Consider the following 17,409-nt stretch of genomic DNA (forward strand, 5'->3'; position numbering starts at 1 on the left):
AACGCCCCGACTGTACCTTGACTCTCTTCTTAAGAAGCTCTCTTATTATTCCTTTTCAAATCTTCTCTTTCATTTTATATCTCGCATTCGTCCTTTACTCTTTTTCTTTCAACGTTATTTTTTTCACGTTAGTCCCGCATTGACACGTATTACCTTCCTTGCTGCAATTTCCGCCTTTCGTCCTCTCCTCCTCCTCATCCTCCTCCTCCTCTTCCTCCTCCTCCTCCTTTCGGTTTTCGTGTTTCACCGGCTGACACGCGCCTTATCTCATTTCTCATCTCTATCTTCTCCCACTCTGCACATCTCTTCAGTCAGTCAGTCGCCTTTCAAGTCTTTTTTAAGCGACTTTCCTCTTTTTATGCCTCTTCAAATCTTGTCTTTCATTTGATTCCTCGTCTTTCGCTCTTTTTTTTTTTTCAATGATGTCTTTTTCATGTTAAGCCCCGTTCACACTTTACCGACTCTGGGCCACGACAACCCAGAGACTTCTGGATTGGACACGTCGGCTTCCACGCTCCAAGAATTGGGGGAGATTTTGGGGGGCATCTTGGTGTCGGCTACCCTGATCGCCGACTGTCTGGGATATTCGGCCAACTATAAATATAGTTGCCAGCACGTCCGCGACATGCTGCCAACTAGTCTCAAGACAAGTCTCAACGGTCATTTTTTGAAATGGTGCCATGTCTACGACAACCACGAATCTGCCGACCGATTGGCCGACAGTCGCAGACAGTCTTGACGACAGTCTTGCAGTTTGTCTGTCAACTGGTTGGCCGACTAGCTGGCCGACAGTTGCCAAGGAGTTGGCGGATGATCTTCACGACTATCTTGGCGACAACCTTGCCGACTGTCGCCGAATTCTACCCAAAATTTTAAAAGGACATTTTGGCCGAAGACATCTTAATTAGTAGAAATCTTCATGGGTCCTGGGGTGTAAAGGCTGTGATGGGCCAAGACTCCCTTGTGTCTACTTCTGGCGTTGCCACCCGTTCCTTAAAATAAGGAATCGCTCTGTAATCCAGAATGAAATGTAGCGTTCCGTTTTGAGCCAGTACGGAGCGCCATTTGTTCCGCATTTTGTTATTTGAATGGTCAAGCAGATGATACTCCGTATCTTGATATTGTAGTGAGCGCATTTTTCGGTCAATCACAAAACCAGTCCGTAAAATTTGTCAAGGTTCGTCCTAAAATACGTGTAAAATACGCGACGTAACGTCCCTCCCCCCTCCCTCTTGCCTCCACCAGCAGCGTGCTGCGGCTGTCACTCATTGTATGCTCGAGAAATCTTAGGGTGGCCACCCGTTCCTTTAAATATGGATCCATTCCATATTGGAGAGTGGGATGTTGCGTTATTCATTTTTCTGACCTCAGGGTGGCAACCCTACTGTAGTTGTGTCATTCAACACAAGAAAGAGGCAACAGGAGCGCGTGCGTGCTGTGAGGCTCCCAAACGTATGCCTGTGAAACGTAACCATGCCCAGGAGTTGTTGTTGTGCTTGTGATTGCAAAATGAAAATATAAATTTCTTGATGGCGGCAGTGTTAGCAAATATTTCTGAGCCGACGGTCGTCACCAATGTGCTTCATTAATCAAAGATTGTCGTCAGAACAGCCTCTCATCATTCTGAACTAGTCGACACCGACGACGTCCGACAGGAAATGATAGAAATTTGAAAAATGGCCCCGACAGTCGTCACGACTGTCTCCAGACAAGCCAAGACTGTTGACGACAGTCTTGACGACTGTTCCCGACCTCCCTCAGACCTTAACCGGAAGTAACGGCTGGTCCAGACTCTTGCCGACTCTTGTCATGAAAGTTTAACATGAAATACTTTTTCGCGCTAAAGCCCCGTTCACATTGTGCCGAATCTGGGCCATGACAACCCAGCGACTTTTGGATCTGACAAGTCGACTCCCACACTTTAAGAACTGGGGGAGTTCTTTCGGGTGTCTTGGTGTCAGCCAGCATGATTCCCGACTGTCTGGGACATTTGGCCAACTAATTGTCAGCATGTCGCAGACATGCTGGCAACTAGTCTGAAGAAGAGTCTCAACGATCATTTTTTGAAATGGCGCCATGTCTACGACAACTACGAATCTGCCGACCGATTGGCCGACAGTCGCAGACGGTCTTGACATTCTTGCAGATTGTGTGTCAACTGGTTGTCCGACCAGCTGGCCGACAGGTGCCAAGGAGTTGGCCGACGGTCTTCGTGACTGTCTTGGCGACAGCCTCGCCGACTGTCGCCGAATTCTACCCAAAATTTTAAAAGGATATTTTGGCCGTAGACATCTTAATAGCAGTCTTCATGGGTCCTGGGGTATATAAGCAATAATGAGCCGAGACTACGTCGTGTCTACTTCTAGGGTTGTCACCCGTTCCTTAAAATTCGGAATCGTTCTGTATCCGAGTGAAATGCAGCGGTCCGTTTTGATCCAATACAAAACGCCATTTGTTCCGTATTTGGTTGTCTGAATAATCAAGCAGAAAAAAAAAATCAGTATCTTAAAATTGTAGTGAGCGTATTTTTCGGTTAATCACAAAACCAGTCCGTACAAAATTCTAGTTTCGTCCTAAAATACGTGTAAAATACGCGACGTAACGTCCCTCACCCCTCCCTCTTGCCTCCACCAGCAGCGTTCTGTGGCTGTCACTCATTGCATGCTCGAGAAATTTTAGGGTTGCCACCCGTTCCTTTAAATATGGATCCATTCCGTATTGGATCCAGAGTGAGTTGTTGCATTCCACATTTTTCTGACCTCAGGGTGGCAACCCTAGTTATGTTATTCAACACAAGAGAGATCGAGGCAGCAGGAGTGCGTGCGTACTGTGCGGCTCCCAAGTTTGTGCTAGTGAAACGTAACCATGCCCAGAAGTTGTTGTGCTTGTGATTGCAAAATGAAAATATTACTTTCTTGATGGCGGCAGTGTTAGCCAATATTTCTGAGCCGACAGTCGTCACGAACGTCCTTCATTAAGCGAAGACTGTCGTCACGACAGTCCCTCATCATTCTGAAGTAGTCGGCACAGACGACTGTGCCGACAGGAAACGGTAAAAATTTTAAATATGCTCCCGATAGTCGTCACGACTGTCTCAGGACAAGCCAAGACTGTTGACGACTGTCTTGACGACTGTCCCCGACCTCCCTCAGACCTCAACCGGAAGTGACGGTTGGTCCAGACTCTTGCTGACTCCTGTCGTGAAAGTTTAGCATGGAATTATTTTTTCGCGCTAACCCTCACGACCCCAGACACCCGTCACGACGTCTGCGCAGCATTCGGCGACCGTTTCTAGACCTCTTTCAGGACTTGCCCGACCCTTTTTTCACATCAACACCCAAGACCTCGTGTATCCTAGAGTCGTGGGTAGTCGTGGCCCTAGAGTCGGCACAGTGTGAACGGGGTTTAACCCTCACGACTGCACACTTTCCTCACGAAGTCCGTTCAGCATTCGACGACCGTTTCTAGACCTCTTTTAAGACATGCCCAACCCTTTCACATCAACATCCAAGACCTCGTGTACCCTAGAGTCGTGAGTAGTCGTGGTCCAGAGTCGGCACAGTGTGAACGGGGCTTTAATCTTGCATTGACATGTATTAGTCCACCAGCAGGCCTCACTTCTGGGTGGCGGTACCCAAACCGGAAGTACAACATTTGTCCTCATGGATAAAATCCTTCTTTGGTATTTCTGGATAATGAAGATCCATGATGACATTGCAGGAAATCGGTGCGTGTTAAAATATTCACGTTTTTGTAAACATACCTAACCAATAACATGAACTTTTCATGAATGTCTCAGAATCTTCATGTAAATCATTAAAAACAACTCCAAATGATATTACCCTATAATGTTTAGGAGAACTAATAAAATTATATTGTTTTAGAAGTAAATCAATTCCCTAAATAGGTTATTTATCAATAAAATGTAGAAAAATATAGTCAAAATTGACCTTCGTTGTGAAATTGACAAGTCATAATAATGCCTCTCAATAAATAATGCTTCAAGAATATGCTTTCAAACACGTTTTAAAATTTGCCTGAACATCCCCTACATGCTATTAGATCATTGGTAGCAAGACGCATTGCTTTCGAGTCATTGCAGATCACTTTTAGCTACTCTTCCCCCTAAATCATAAAAATCATAAAATATGACTTTCTCATATAAATTGAAGACTATGATCATATTTGTCCAGTATCCTATCGACAAATCACAATATAATTTATGATCATTCACTATAACTGTGCTAAACAATTAATTTCAAGCCTTGAAACCATGCCCCAAGGGTAACGATGGTCAGCTTATTATTTATTCAGCTTAGTTTACTATGCATAAAGTAATTATTGTTTCACACTAAGGAAAAAAACAGCACATGTATGTGATTTCTTAGGCCAGTCTCTCTGCTACAGATGAGGCATCTCCCACAAGAGATTGCCACAGAATTCACCAATACAGGGGGTGTGGTTAAGCTCTCAGATGGCTACTTCAATTTTGTTTGGCTGGATTATGCATTGGAAACAATACAGAACAAAGATATGAAGGAAGCGGGAGGGATCATTGGTCTTACAATGCGAAGCCAAGCATTAGTAAGGTGGTTTATAGCCCGACCTATCACTACTGCAAAATTCAAGAAGGGTACAGATACCAGCCTCCCTGATGACAACCAGCCAGCACAGACAAAGACGAAAGCATCTGACACTAGATGGAATTCTGATGTGAAGAAGATACGTGACATGCTTCAGGGGCCATGTGTAGATCCCTTTGATATCTCCGAAGCACCCACAAAGTTGATCAACATAGCTACAGCAGCAGTTGCACCAGATGCCATAGAGAAAAGTCTCTGTAGTGCACTTGACAAGGGCACCACCATGGCTGATAACTTTGCCTCTAACCTGGCATCTGACAACCCAAAGAGCTTCTATGCACCCATACCTCGGTCAAACATCAAGACCATGAAAGAGACGAAAAAGAAAGTCAAAATCAGATCAAAGAATGTATCTATCAAGGGTGAAACCATGTATCTTCGCCTAATAGCAGTCAGTGCCCTCAAGAAGGTCCCACTACAAAGGGTGATGGCATTTGAAAATGCCCCTGTGCCCATGAGCATCTTCAATCATGATGGTACAATGGTAACATGTAAAAAATCAGACACCATGCACAAGCTTCAAGAACTGATTCCGGGAGACAAAATCACCAGCCTGAACAAGCTGTTGATGCTGTGATATATGATGGCCATGCTGTCATCCAGTCGCTGCCTGCTCCCTCTACCACACTGCCCATCACTTTCAAAGATATGGCCAGTAGGTTCCTGTCCCATGTTACTCATTCTACTCAGGATATCTCCACAGATGTTATACAAACACACACAGCATTTGATGTGTACAGGGCGAACAGTACAAAGTCTCAGACAAGAGAAAAGCGCACAGAGAAGTCATGCAAAATATACAGTGCATATAGAAGGGAAAGTCCGACGTGTATTAAAATTGCATCTATGGTCATGAATAATTTATATGTTGTATATATTAGTACCTTTGTTATCATATGAACATTTCAAGCTGATCAGATAAGATGAAAAATAAAGAAAATAATTTTTCGTTATTTTTTTATGAAAACTTTGAATAAATTTTTCTCAGCCAATTTTTTTTTTTGTGATTTCCTTGTGACACGCACATCTGGTAATTCACTGTTATTCTAATAATTTGTCAATATTTTTTTTCTTAAACAATTTTTTTTATTTCTAAAAATGCTTTTTTTATTGTTTTCGGATAATTTTCCCATATTTCGAATCTATGCCAATTTAAAAAATAAACATCTTGTAGAATATTAGTACGATATATGATCTTGTATGTCCTAAAGTTTCATGAAAGTCGTGCAGAAAATAAAAGCAAAAAATATTTTTATACTCATTTTGTACTAGTTTTGAAAAAAAACGCGATTAAAGTTTTACTAAAGTTCTTCGGCCCAGTGTAGGTACTATACTGTCAATGCTACTTTGATATGAATTTTATGGGATCAGTAATCACATATCAGTGAGTGCATAAAAGGATCAGGCACCTTGTCCCCCTTATAAAGGCTTAATCGCTCGAAGGTGAGGATTTCAGGGCGCGCCACGCCCCTCATTGTTGCAAGGCTCGATCAGTACTCTCCAGATGCATAGCTATCGGTTGGAAGTCCTTTGTATGTCTTCTTTTTCATCTCTATTGTCTTCTTCGGTGTAATTCTTCTATTTTCTCTCATTTATAATCTTTTTCTATGTATTCATTTGTTCCAAACATTTTTGTGAGCAGGTTACATTTTTCATATCCATATTTTTATATATTTTACGTGCCAGCCTAAAACGCCGGTAGGCTCTCTTGAGGGGCCTAGATGGTATTCGTCCCCAGCCCGTCATGCTGCAGGCAAGTGCTTTATAGTTGCGCCATCTTTTCTTGGCTCATGCTCCCCCGGAGCTCTTTCTTGATTCACTTGGACGGTTTCCTCTAGAGTCCGGGTTGATGGGTGGTCTTCAGGACAGCATGTGGGTAGTTTCAAGCCACTCGGTGGTGACTGAAAAATCCCAGGTGGTAGCGACGGATTCGAACCCGCGTCGTCCATCACGCAATGAATGCGGGGCACGCACGCTAGCCATTCAGCCACCGCCTACCCAAATTGTGTTCCAAAGCTGTTACATGGGTTAAAAACTTCAGCCTGAAGATTGTCGCATGTTTGATTTTTCAATATTTATTCCATAATTTGGCATGTCAGCTAAAGCGCCGCAGTCAGCGTGCCACGCCCACACAGTAGCCATTTAAATCTCCTCGTTCTTAAAATCTAAATTTATGCCTGACTGAAAAAAAATCTATCATTCGAAAGCCAAAGGATGGGATGTTGCCATAGACCATATAACTCAATTTCGTATATTTTGAAAATTATTTTCACATTTTCACGGAGGACTCTTCCCTTAAATCAGACCGAGTACTAAAGTACCAGCTGAATACTGGAAACAGTTCTTGGCCATTACTGAAAACAATGCACATCTGGCAGCACTCTACATTGATTATGTGAAGGAGAAGAAGGAAAACTTGACCACAGCAAATCAGAGTCTATATGTCAGTCGAGGTGAAGATGAGGATGGCATCATGATCACCCGCTCTGCAGTATTACCAGCCCTTGACATCATTTCCAATCAAGAGGGCAGACACAAGACTTGTCCTCCATGCCTGTGCTGCTGCAAACACTGGAGCAAAGGTAATAGTAGATTGCAGCCCTGACACAGATGTTCTGTTACTCCTGCTACACCACTGGCCAACAATCAACACATAAGTGTACTTCCTGACTGGCAACAATCTTCCTTCATCTGTATTTCCTCCTGCCTACGACTTAAACTCTTTCAAGAGGAGGGTATCAGGACACCTCTCCTCCCAAAACTGACCTATCTTTCGGCCACCTCTTTGGATTCTTTTTAGGAGCAGTGAGTAGCGGGCTTTTTTTTTCATTAATGTTTGCTTTTTGTGTGCCCTTGAACTGTCTTCTTTGCTGTAAAAAAAAAAAAAAAAAAAAAAAGGAGAAGAGTACACTACAGTCACTAGATACATTCCTGTCCACACACTGTACGACTGTCTCACCAAGCTTCAACACAGTTTACTTCTCCCACTTTACTGTATCACTGGTTGTGATACAGTCAGTGCCTTTTTTGACAAAGGCAAGAAGGGCTGCAAACTCATGTTGAAGGATGCAGCTCAGTTTGAACCTTGTGCCACACTAGGAGACAGCCTCACCCTTGATGAATCCCAGATCTCAACAGCTGCAAAGTTTGTTTGCAGACTGTATGGGGACACCAAGTGTGGCTCACTAAATGAACTTCGCTGTTAAAAAGCAGAGAAAGGAGTACCTGTAAGGAAAATGCCCCCAACTCGAGACAGTTTCATGTTGCATCTACAACGTGCCATGTACCGGCTCTACATCTGGAAACACGCCCACATTACAATTCACAATATCCCCCCAGCTACAGAATATGGTTATGAGAAGTCTGAAGATGGAACACTGACACCTAGAATGATGACACAGCAGGAAGCGGTACCATAACTACTAAATCTTGTAGTTTGTGAGTGTTCAGAGGGGTCATGTGTTAGAAGTAGGTAGGAAGACACCTACCGAACGGGCGTGAGCTAATCCCGGTGAGGATATATGGGAAGCGAGGAGGATGCTGAAGCCCTTCAAAAACCCTTCCTATGTCCTCACTAACCGTTTCCCTTTGGTCTCATCAATACCAGAGAGCAGTTTAGCATGCTCTCTAAACACAGTTCCTCTTTCTTTCTACACCACACTACATTCACAAAACACACATACCTTTTCCCAAAACTCAAAATGGCTAACGAAAACACCGCCTCGGAGTCCCCGACTAGGGGGGGGGGACCATAAACTCCCCCAGTGAGGACTACCCTTCTGGCTGCCGACTTGAGAGGTGTCTTGATAACTCCTCGAACCTCCTCCTTATCAATTTCTGCAACATTTTCATTCTGTGGAACACCATCTCTCCTCCTCTAAGCCCCACCTTCTCTTCCTCACCGAAACACAGGTTTCTGAGGCTACTGACAGCAACCTCTACTCTGTTCCCTCCTACTATCTCTATCCTAAATTTCAATCCAAAGCTGGATGTTGCGCCTACGTGCGCAACGACACCAGTTGCTCTCGTGCCCACGACCTTGACTCTTCTGAATTTTCCACCATCTGGCTAAGACTTCATTGTCATTCTATTACTAAATACATCTGTGCTGTTTATCTCTCACCTAACTCTACTAACTATGTAAAATTCTTTGACTATTTGAGCTTTAAAGTGGAGCACATCTTGACTCACTCTCCCTTTGCTGAAATCTCCATCTTGGGAGATTTCAATGTTCACCAGCAGCTTTGGCTTTCATCCTCCTTCACTGACCAGCCTGGTGAACAAGCCTACAACTTTGCTCTCCTCAACGGCCTAGAGCAGTTGGTTCAGCACTCCCGACCGTCTTGGAGACAGGCCCAATATTCTAGACCTCTTTCTTACCTCTAATCCTTCTGCTTACTCTGTCAAATTGTTCTCTCCGTTGGTCTCCTCCGATCATAAACTTATTTCTGTTTCCTGTCCTATCGCTCCTGTACATCCTCTGGGCCCACCGAAGAGGCGATGCTTCTGGCATTTTGCTTCAGCTCGGTGGGACGACCTGAGGATGTACTTTTCCGATTTCCCGTGGAATGATTACTTCTTCCAGGAGAGAGACCCCTCTGTGTGTGCTCAGCGCATCACAGAGGTGATTGTCTCTGGAATGGAGGCATACATTCCACGTATTTTCTCTACTCCTCATTCTAAAAAGCCTTGGTTTAATCGCGCTTGTTCTCATGCTATTAAAGATAGAGAGGCAGCTCATAAAAGGTTCCAGAGCCTTCGAACTCCCACTAACTTTGGTCTATACATTTCAGCCCGGAATCGTGCCAAATCTATTCTCCGACTTACCAAAACTTCTTTTATTAATAGAAAATGTCAAAACCTTACTTCTTCTAATTCTTCCCGTGACTTCTGGCATCTAGCCAAAAATATCTCCTCCAATTTCACTTCTTCCTCTTTCCCTCCTCTCCTTAGCCCTGACGGCAGCACTGCCGTCTCATCTGTCTCTAAGGCTGAACTCTTTGCTCAAACTTTCTGTAAGAACTCCACCCTGGACGATTCTGGGCATATTCCTCCTACTCATCCCCCCTCTGACTCCTTTATGCCTGTTATTAAGATTCTTCCAAATGATGTTTTCTATGCCCTCTCTGACCTCAACTCTCAGATGGCTTATGGACCTGATGGAGTGCCTCCTATTGTCCTTAAAAACTGTGCTTCTGTGCTGACACCCTGCCTGGTCAAACTCTTTCGTCTCTGCCTATCAACATCTATCTTTCCTTCCTGCTGGAAGTAAGCCTTTGTACAGTCTGTGCCTAAGAAGGGTGACCGTTCCAATCCCTCAAACTACCGCCCTATAGCTTTACTTTCCTGTCTATCTAAAACTTTTGAATCAATCCTTAACCGGAAGATTCAAAAGCACCTCTCCACTTCTAACCTTCTATCTGATCGCCAGTATGGATTCCGCAAGGGGCGTTCTACTGGCGATCTTCTTGCTCTCTTAACTGACTCTTGGTCATCCTCTCTTAGCCATTTCGGTGCAACTTTCTCTGTTGCGTTACACATATCGAAAGCCTTCGATAGAGTCTCGCACCAGTCTTTGCTTTCTAAACTGCCCTCTTTCGGATTCTATCCCTCTCTCTGTTCCTTTATCTCCAGTTTCCTTTCCGGCCGTTCTATCTCTGCGGTGCTAGACGGTCACTGCTCTTCCCCTAAACCTATCAACAGTGGCGTTCCACAGGGCTCTGTCCTATCACCCACTCTCTTCCTGTTATTCATCAATGATCTTCTTTCCATAACAAACTGTCCTGTCCACTCATACGCCGACGACTCTACTTTGCATTATTTAACTTCTTTCAATAGAAGACCATCACAACGGGAAGTACACGACTCCAGACTGGAGGCTGCAGAACGCTTAACCTCAGACCTTGCTATCATTTCCGATTGGGGCAGAAGGAACCTAGTGTCCTTCAATGCCTCAAAAACTCAATTTCTCCACCTATCAACTCGACACAATCCTCCAAGCACCTATCCACTATTCTTTGACAACACTCAGTTGTCATCTTCTTCAACACTAAACATCCTCGGTCTATCCTTAACTCAGACTCTCAACTGGAAACTTCATATTTCCTCTCTTGCTAAATCAACTTCCTCGAGGTTGGGCGTTCTGTATCGTCTCCGCCAGTTCTTCTCCCCCGCGCAGTTGATATCCATATACATGGGCCTTGTCCGCCCTCGTATGGAGTATGCATCTCACGTGTGGGGGGGCTCCACTCACACAGCTCTTCTGGACAGATTGGAGTCTAAGGCTCTTCGTCTCATCAGCTCTCCTCCTCCAACTGATAGCCTTCTACCTCTTAAATTCCGCCGCGATGTTGCCTCTCTTTCTATCTTCTATCGATAATTCCACGCTGACTGCTCTTCTGAACTTGCTAACTGCATGCCTCCACCCCTCCCGCGCCCCCGCTGCACACGACTTTCTACTCATGCTCATCCCTACACTGTCCAAACCTCTTATACAAGAGTTAACCAGCATCTTCACTCTTTCATCCCTCACGCTGGTAAACACTGGAACAATCTTCCTTCATCTGTATTTCCTCCTGCCTACGACTTGAACTCTTTCAAGAGGAGGGTATCAGGACACCTCTCCTCCCGAAATTGATCTTTCTTACGGCCACCTCTTTTAATTTTTTTTGGGGAGCAGCGAGTAGTGGGCTTATTTTATTATTATTATTATTTTCTTTTTTGTGCCGTTGAGCTGCCTCCTTTGTTGTAAAAAAGAAAAGAAAAATGCAGCATGAACTGTTCATGCTCAACCTGAATCAACCATGCACAAGTGCATGTGCATGTGAAGCTGCATGACATGTGTTTGAATGCCCTGACAAAGGAAGCTTACACCAATCTTAACAGTGACACTGATGATTGATATTGATTATCCATATAAAGGACTTTGTATTTCTGTGTGGAATATAAATATAAACAAGAGTCTATGGTAATTTTACTTACAGATATAAAGCTTTCACCTACTATGTTAGAGTGATATAATAAAGAGTTTTCATTGGTACTTCATGTTGTTGATGTACCATGATATTAAGAATTATAATGAACACCTAAGTGATACAAACACTCATGCACGGGCAGCTGGACTTTAGTTTCAAAGCTGAGCGTTATGGCCCTTGGGTACTAGTTTCAAGACTTTATATTAACTGTTTAGCACCATTTCCAATAATTAATTACTTTGATTTGTGACTTCTATATGTATTACTGAAAAAAAAATACAATCATGTCCCTTATTTTCTTTGAGAAAATCAAAGGTGCTTTTTTTTACGATTTAGGGGGAGGGGGAGCATCAAGTGATCTGTAAGGATTCAGAAGCAATACATCTTACTGCCAATGATCTGGCAGCATGAAGGGGATGTCTGGGCAGATTCTAAAACTTGTTTGATAGCAAACTCTTGAAGCATTATTTATTGCGAGGCATTTGTGTGACTTGTCAATTTCAAAACGAGGGTCAATTTTGACCATAATTTTACATTTTATTGATAAATAACTTATTTAAGGAATTGATTTAATGGTAAAATGATATAGTTTTATTTATTGTCCTCAACTTCATAAAGTAAAACCATTTTGGAGACATTTTAATCATTTCCATAATAATTCAGAGCCATACATGAAAATTGCATGTTTTGGGTGGGGTATGTTTACAAAAACGTCGATTTTTCAACTCGCACCAGTTTCCTGCAACGTCATCATGGATTTTCTATTGCCAGACATACCAGTGAACGGTTTTATGCATGAGGACAAATGTTGTACCTTGGGTTTGGGTTGTTGCTTAAATAGGGCACTGTTTGGGAGACTGCTGATAGACTATATCTCCTTCCTTTTCACTTTTTTTTTCTCTTTCGTTCTTTTTTTCTCTCCTTTCTCCTCCTCCTCCAGCGCCTTGCCTTCCTTCAGCTGCTGCTTCCTCTCATCCTTTATTTTTTTTATCTTCTTCCTTTCTGCACTTTTCTTCTTTTCTCTGTCCCCAAACGGGTAATCACACACGGAACTTGTACTTCAAACTGGCCATTCTCTGTCCCCAAACTGGTAATCACGCACGGAACTTGTACTTCAAACTGGCCATTCTCTGTCCCCAAACTGGTAATCACGCACGGAACCTGTACGTCAAACTGGCCATTCTCTGCCCCCAAACTGGTAATCACGCACGGAACCTGTACGTCAAACTGGCTAACAATACTTCAGCGCTCAATTTACAGTTTTCATTAGAGGCAGTTAGAGCGCTTTCAATGAAGGGCGAGTGTGAAGTCATTTCAGTCTGTAGTGTTCATCGAGTACTGATGGTCGTGTACAGAGAGGAGTCCTAGTGTGGTCACATCATGCACTCTTTACACTGCACTGCAACCATCCACAGTATTGTAAACAATCCCTTGAGAGTAATAGTAGTAAGAGTATAGTAGAGGAGAGGAAGGAGCAAAGTGATCCCTTTCCGAGGAACGCCAAATCACGCCTCCCAGTGACCTCACTATGCGTGGAGGGACCCGTAATGATAGAGAGCTGACTGGCTAAGTAGGGCAGACTTTTGGAAGGGTACTGGGCGTTCACTAGTATTGAAGAAGCATGTGGGTATTTCCATGGGTAGTTTTATGAGCCTAGTGATAGTTTGGCAAGACTTCTGCACCATGCATGTACAAAAACACTGATGAGGAAAATCCGAGTAATCTCCCGCGTGGCCTTAGTGGGAAATATGTTGTGAGAGCCGAAATCATCTGAGAATACGTGCCCGGAGATATAAATGGAAGGGGATATTCTGTGTATCGTTCCCACTGGTCACCAAAAACAACTCCCTTGACGCATTGAACAGAAGAAGCGGAGAGGCGCGAAGAGGAGGAATGATTCTGTGTACCACTCACTGACTGTTCTCCAGAAAAATAACTGTCTTTGCTATACGGAAGAAGAGTGAGCAGAGGCATGAAGGGGAGGAGATAGTGTGTGCACAGCTCCCACTCGTCACCAACAATAGCCCCTTGACGCATTGAACAGAAGAAGCGGAGAGGCGCGAGGAGGAGGAAAGATTTTGTGCAACACTCACTGACTGTTCACCAGAAAAATAACTGTCTTTACTATACGGAAGAAGAGTGAGCAGAGGCATGAAGGGGAGGAGATAGTGTGTGCACAGCTCCCACTCGTCACCAACAATAGCTCCCTTGACGCATTGAACAGAAGAAGCGAAGAGGCGTGAAGAGGAGGAAGGATTCTGTGTTGCGTTGCCTCTATTACCAAAAATATATATCTTTACTGTATTGCAGATTAGAAGCGCAGAGAGGCAAGAAGAGATAGTTAGTGTAGGTCCCACTCACTGCTTGCCAAAAATAACTTACTCTGCTATACTGAAGGAAATAAGATAATGGAGGTGTGATGAAGAAATGATATATGGAGCAACTTTCCTTCTAATTGCTCACAAAATAAAATACCTCACTTGACTGAACGAATGTAGTCTCCACTTTTATATCGCATGGGATGACTCCTCCTCCTTCTCTCTCTCTCTCTCTCTCTCTCTCTCTCTCTCTCTCTCTCTCTCTCTCTCTCTCTCTCTCTCTCTCTCTCTCTCTCTCTCTCTCTCTCGACCACCCCCTTTATATATTTCTTACCTTTTTTTCTGCAGTGCCACGACCTTTTCTCTTTCTCTTTCTTTTCTTGGTGTATTTCCTTCGTGTTCCAACGAGTGACACTTTTTTCAAGGTTTCTTCCCTTACATGATCACTTTTTTTCCTTCTTTTCTTTATCGACGGTTATTTTCGTCTCACATTCGTTTTTTTTTTCCTTTCTCTGTTTACTTTTCCTTTGAACTTCATTTCTTTTTTTTTTCTTCTACGATAATATGAAATTCCTCGTGCAATGAACCTTTACCATGATGTTGAGAATAAGAACAACAGTAACAGCAAAAACAACCACGACAAAAACAATAACAAGAGTAATAATAACAAGTACACGACTAGCAACCACGACCACCACGACCACGATTTTCACTAACAAACATACATACATGCAGACATACATACGTACACACACACACAGACACACACGAACGCAGAAGAGAAAAACAAAGAGTTGGTTTACACATTCAGGGGTCAGGGCAAATCTCTCCCTCCGAAATTAGCGTGAAATTACATTTTTTTAAGCGTCAAATGACTCAATTTAAACCTTCATCATGGCACGCGTATCTGTTTTCCCTATCAACACATTTCGTCCTTTAACAAGATGAAGGTTTGGTATTAGCGAGGAGACAGACTGCTCTAATTACTTCCAAATGGTGGCGGTGACGCTAATTAAATTTGTATAATGGAGGTGGTGGCGGTGTGGCCATTATCTTTTTCACCCGGTTTTTCGAGCACTAACGGACGCGGCGGAGAGTCGGTTAGCCCCGGGGAAGAGGTTCCAGCCTGACTCGCTCCTCTGCTACATATATTAACTGCGGTAAAGATTCTTCCAACGCGGAATGGATGCAGCTGTGAAGAGGTCCTTGTGGCAATGAAACTCACTTCTTTGATTGGCGATGTTCCGGCTATAAACGAACAAGGAATGGATGCAACTGTGAAGAGGTTCTAGTAGCAATGAAACTCACTTTTTTTATTCACTATAATCCGGCTGTTAAGGAATATAGAACGGGGTGACACAAATGCCAAAAGGTTTTAGTTTATCAGAGACATTGCAATAACATGTTAATGTAGCATTCCGAGATTTTTCACTGCGTTATTGTAGTTTATGTACTGTATATAACCATTGTGGGTTAATTAAAATGGTTTCCAGCTACCCCGAGTGCGGGCGGGGTCACATTTTCTTCATTTCCACATTTTTGGGCGGTGGTGTCAGGTACAGTGCCGCAGAAAAGGCCCATGGCACGATGACCTTTTAGCTCATCGGTATCGGTTCAGGTACAGTGCCGCAGAAAAGGTCCATGGCACGGTGACCTTTTAGCTCATCGGTATCGGTTCAGGTACAGTGCCGCAGAAAAGGCCCATGGCACTGTGACCTTTTAGCTCATCGGTATCGGTTCAGGTACAGTGCCGCAGAAAAAGCCCATGGCACGGTGACCTTTTAGCTCATCGGTATCGGCTCAGGTACAGTGCCGCAGAAAAAGCCCATGGCGCGGTGACCTTGTAGATCATCGGTATCGGCTCAGGTACAGTGCCGCAGAAAAGGTCCATGGCACGGTGACCTTTTAGATCATCGGTATCGGCTCAGGTACAGTGCCGCAGAAAAGGTCCATGGCACGGTGACCTTGTAGATCATCGGTATCGGCTCAGGTACAGTGCCGCAGAAAAGGTCCATGGCACGGTGACCTTTTAGATCATCGGTATCGGCTCAGGTACAGTGCCGCAGAAAAGGTCCATGGCACGGTGACCTGTTAGATCATCGGTATCGGCTCAGGTACAGTGCCGCAGAAAAGGTCCATGGCACGGTGACCTTTTAGATCATCGGTATCGGCTCAGGTACAGTGCCGCAGAAAAGGTCCATGGCACGGTGACCTTTTAGCTCATCGGTATCGGCTCATCAGTTAGTAGCCTCCTTGACCTCGACTCAGAAGGCACAGGTTTAGTCCTCAGCACCAACTGGTCTACATTTCGAGGTTCGAGGTCTAACGCTACTCACTTTCGGGAATGCCTTGCCTAAAACTTTATGGTTACAACTGGGAAGTGGACTTAGTTCTAATGCAACATATATTTAATTCACTATGTTTCTGCAGTTAAGGAATTTAAACCGGTATTACCGCAACTGGGAAGCGTTTCTAGTTCTGACCTAACTCACCTCTTTGTACACTACGTATATTACCACTAATAAGGAATCTAAAACGGTATACCTGCAAATTAATGCTTTTAAACACCTTGACAAACTTAATTTTGTATCCATTTTTACCTGAAGGTCATGCTGTTAGGTTTGTTTGTTTGTTAAATTTTTCCAGTCTCAAATATCTTACGTTATTTACCTGTTTGATTCCACTTGGTAAATATTTGGCCACGTTCAGCTGGGTTGGGTAAGGCGTGGGTGGGCCATCTGTGTTGTTCGCTGGGTTTGCTCAGGCTGGGTTAGGCTACGTAAGGACACGTTTGATTGGATGCAGTGGATCGACGTAAGGTTCAGCTGGGTTTTTAACTTCGGTTTCCTTTCATCTACTTTGGTTCGGTTACGTTTTTTTTAAGTGACGTGATTCGGCTTGGTTATATCTGAATAATTTGATTACACTTGATTTGAGATTCTTTTTCAATATCTTTTATATATTTATTTATTAATTTATTTATTTATTATTTGCTTCAATTTCTTACGCCGCATTCTCCCTTTTTATGACTTTTTACCCCAAAGACACACTGCGATAAGTTTTCCTTTGGCTTGGTTAGACTTAGATCGGCTTGGATACCCTCGATTCATTTAGAGTGAAAGAGCATTTTGAACCTGCCACTTTAAGGTTCTTACGTCGTTCTTTTCCTCTTTTTTTCTAGTTTTCCCTCGAGATGATCTGTAATTTGTTTTGGTTAGGCTTGGTTATACGTGGTTAGGTTTGGTCACACACGGCTTGGTTAGGGTAGGAAAGCATTTGAATCCTGCCACACTAATTTCTTGCGGGATTCTCTTCTCTTTTTTCTACTAATTCCTCGAGACGTTCTGTAATTATTTGTGATTAGGCTTGGTAAGGTTTCATTAGGTTTGATTGGGAGTGTATTTTTTTTTTTATTGTTCTATTTTAGTTTCTCACGTTATTTTCTTTTTTTTCTTCGTACTTTCCCCTCAACAC

The sequence above is a fragment of the Eriocheir sinensis genome, unplaced genomic scaffold (genome assembly GCF_024679095.1).
Source record: "Eriocheir sinensis breed Jianghai 21 unplaced genomic scaffold, ASM2467909v1 Scaffold132, whole genome shotgun sequence".
Taxonomy (NCBI): domain Eukaryota; kingdom Metazoa; phylum Arthropoda; class Malacostraca; order Decapoda; family Varunidae; genus Eriocheir; species Eriocheir sinensis.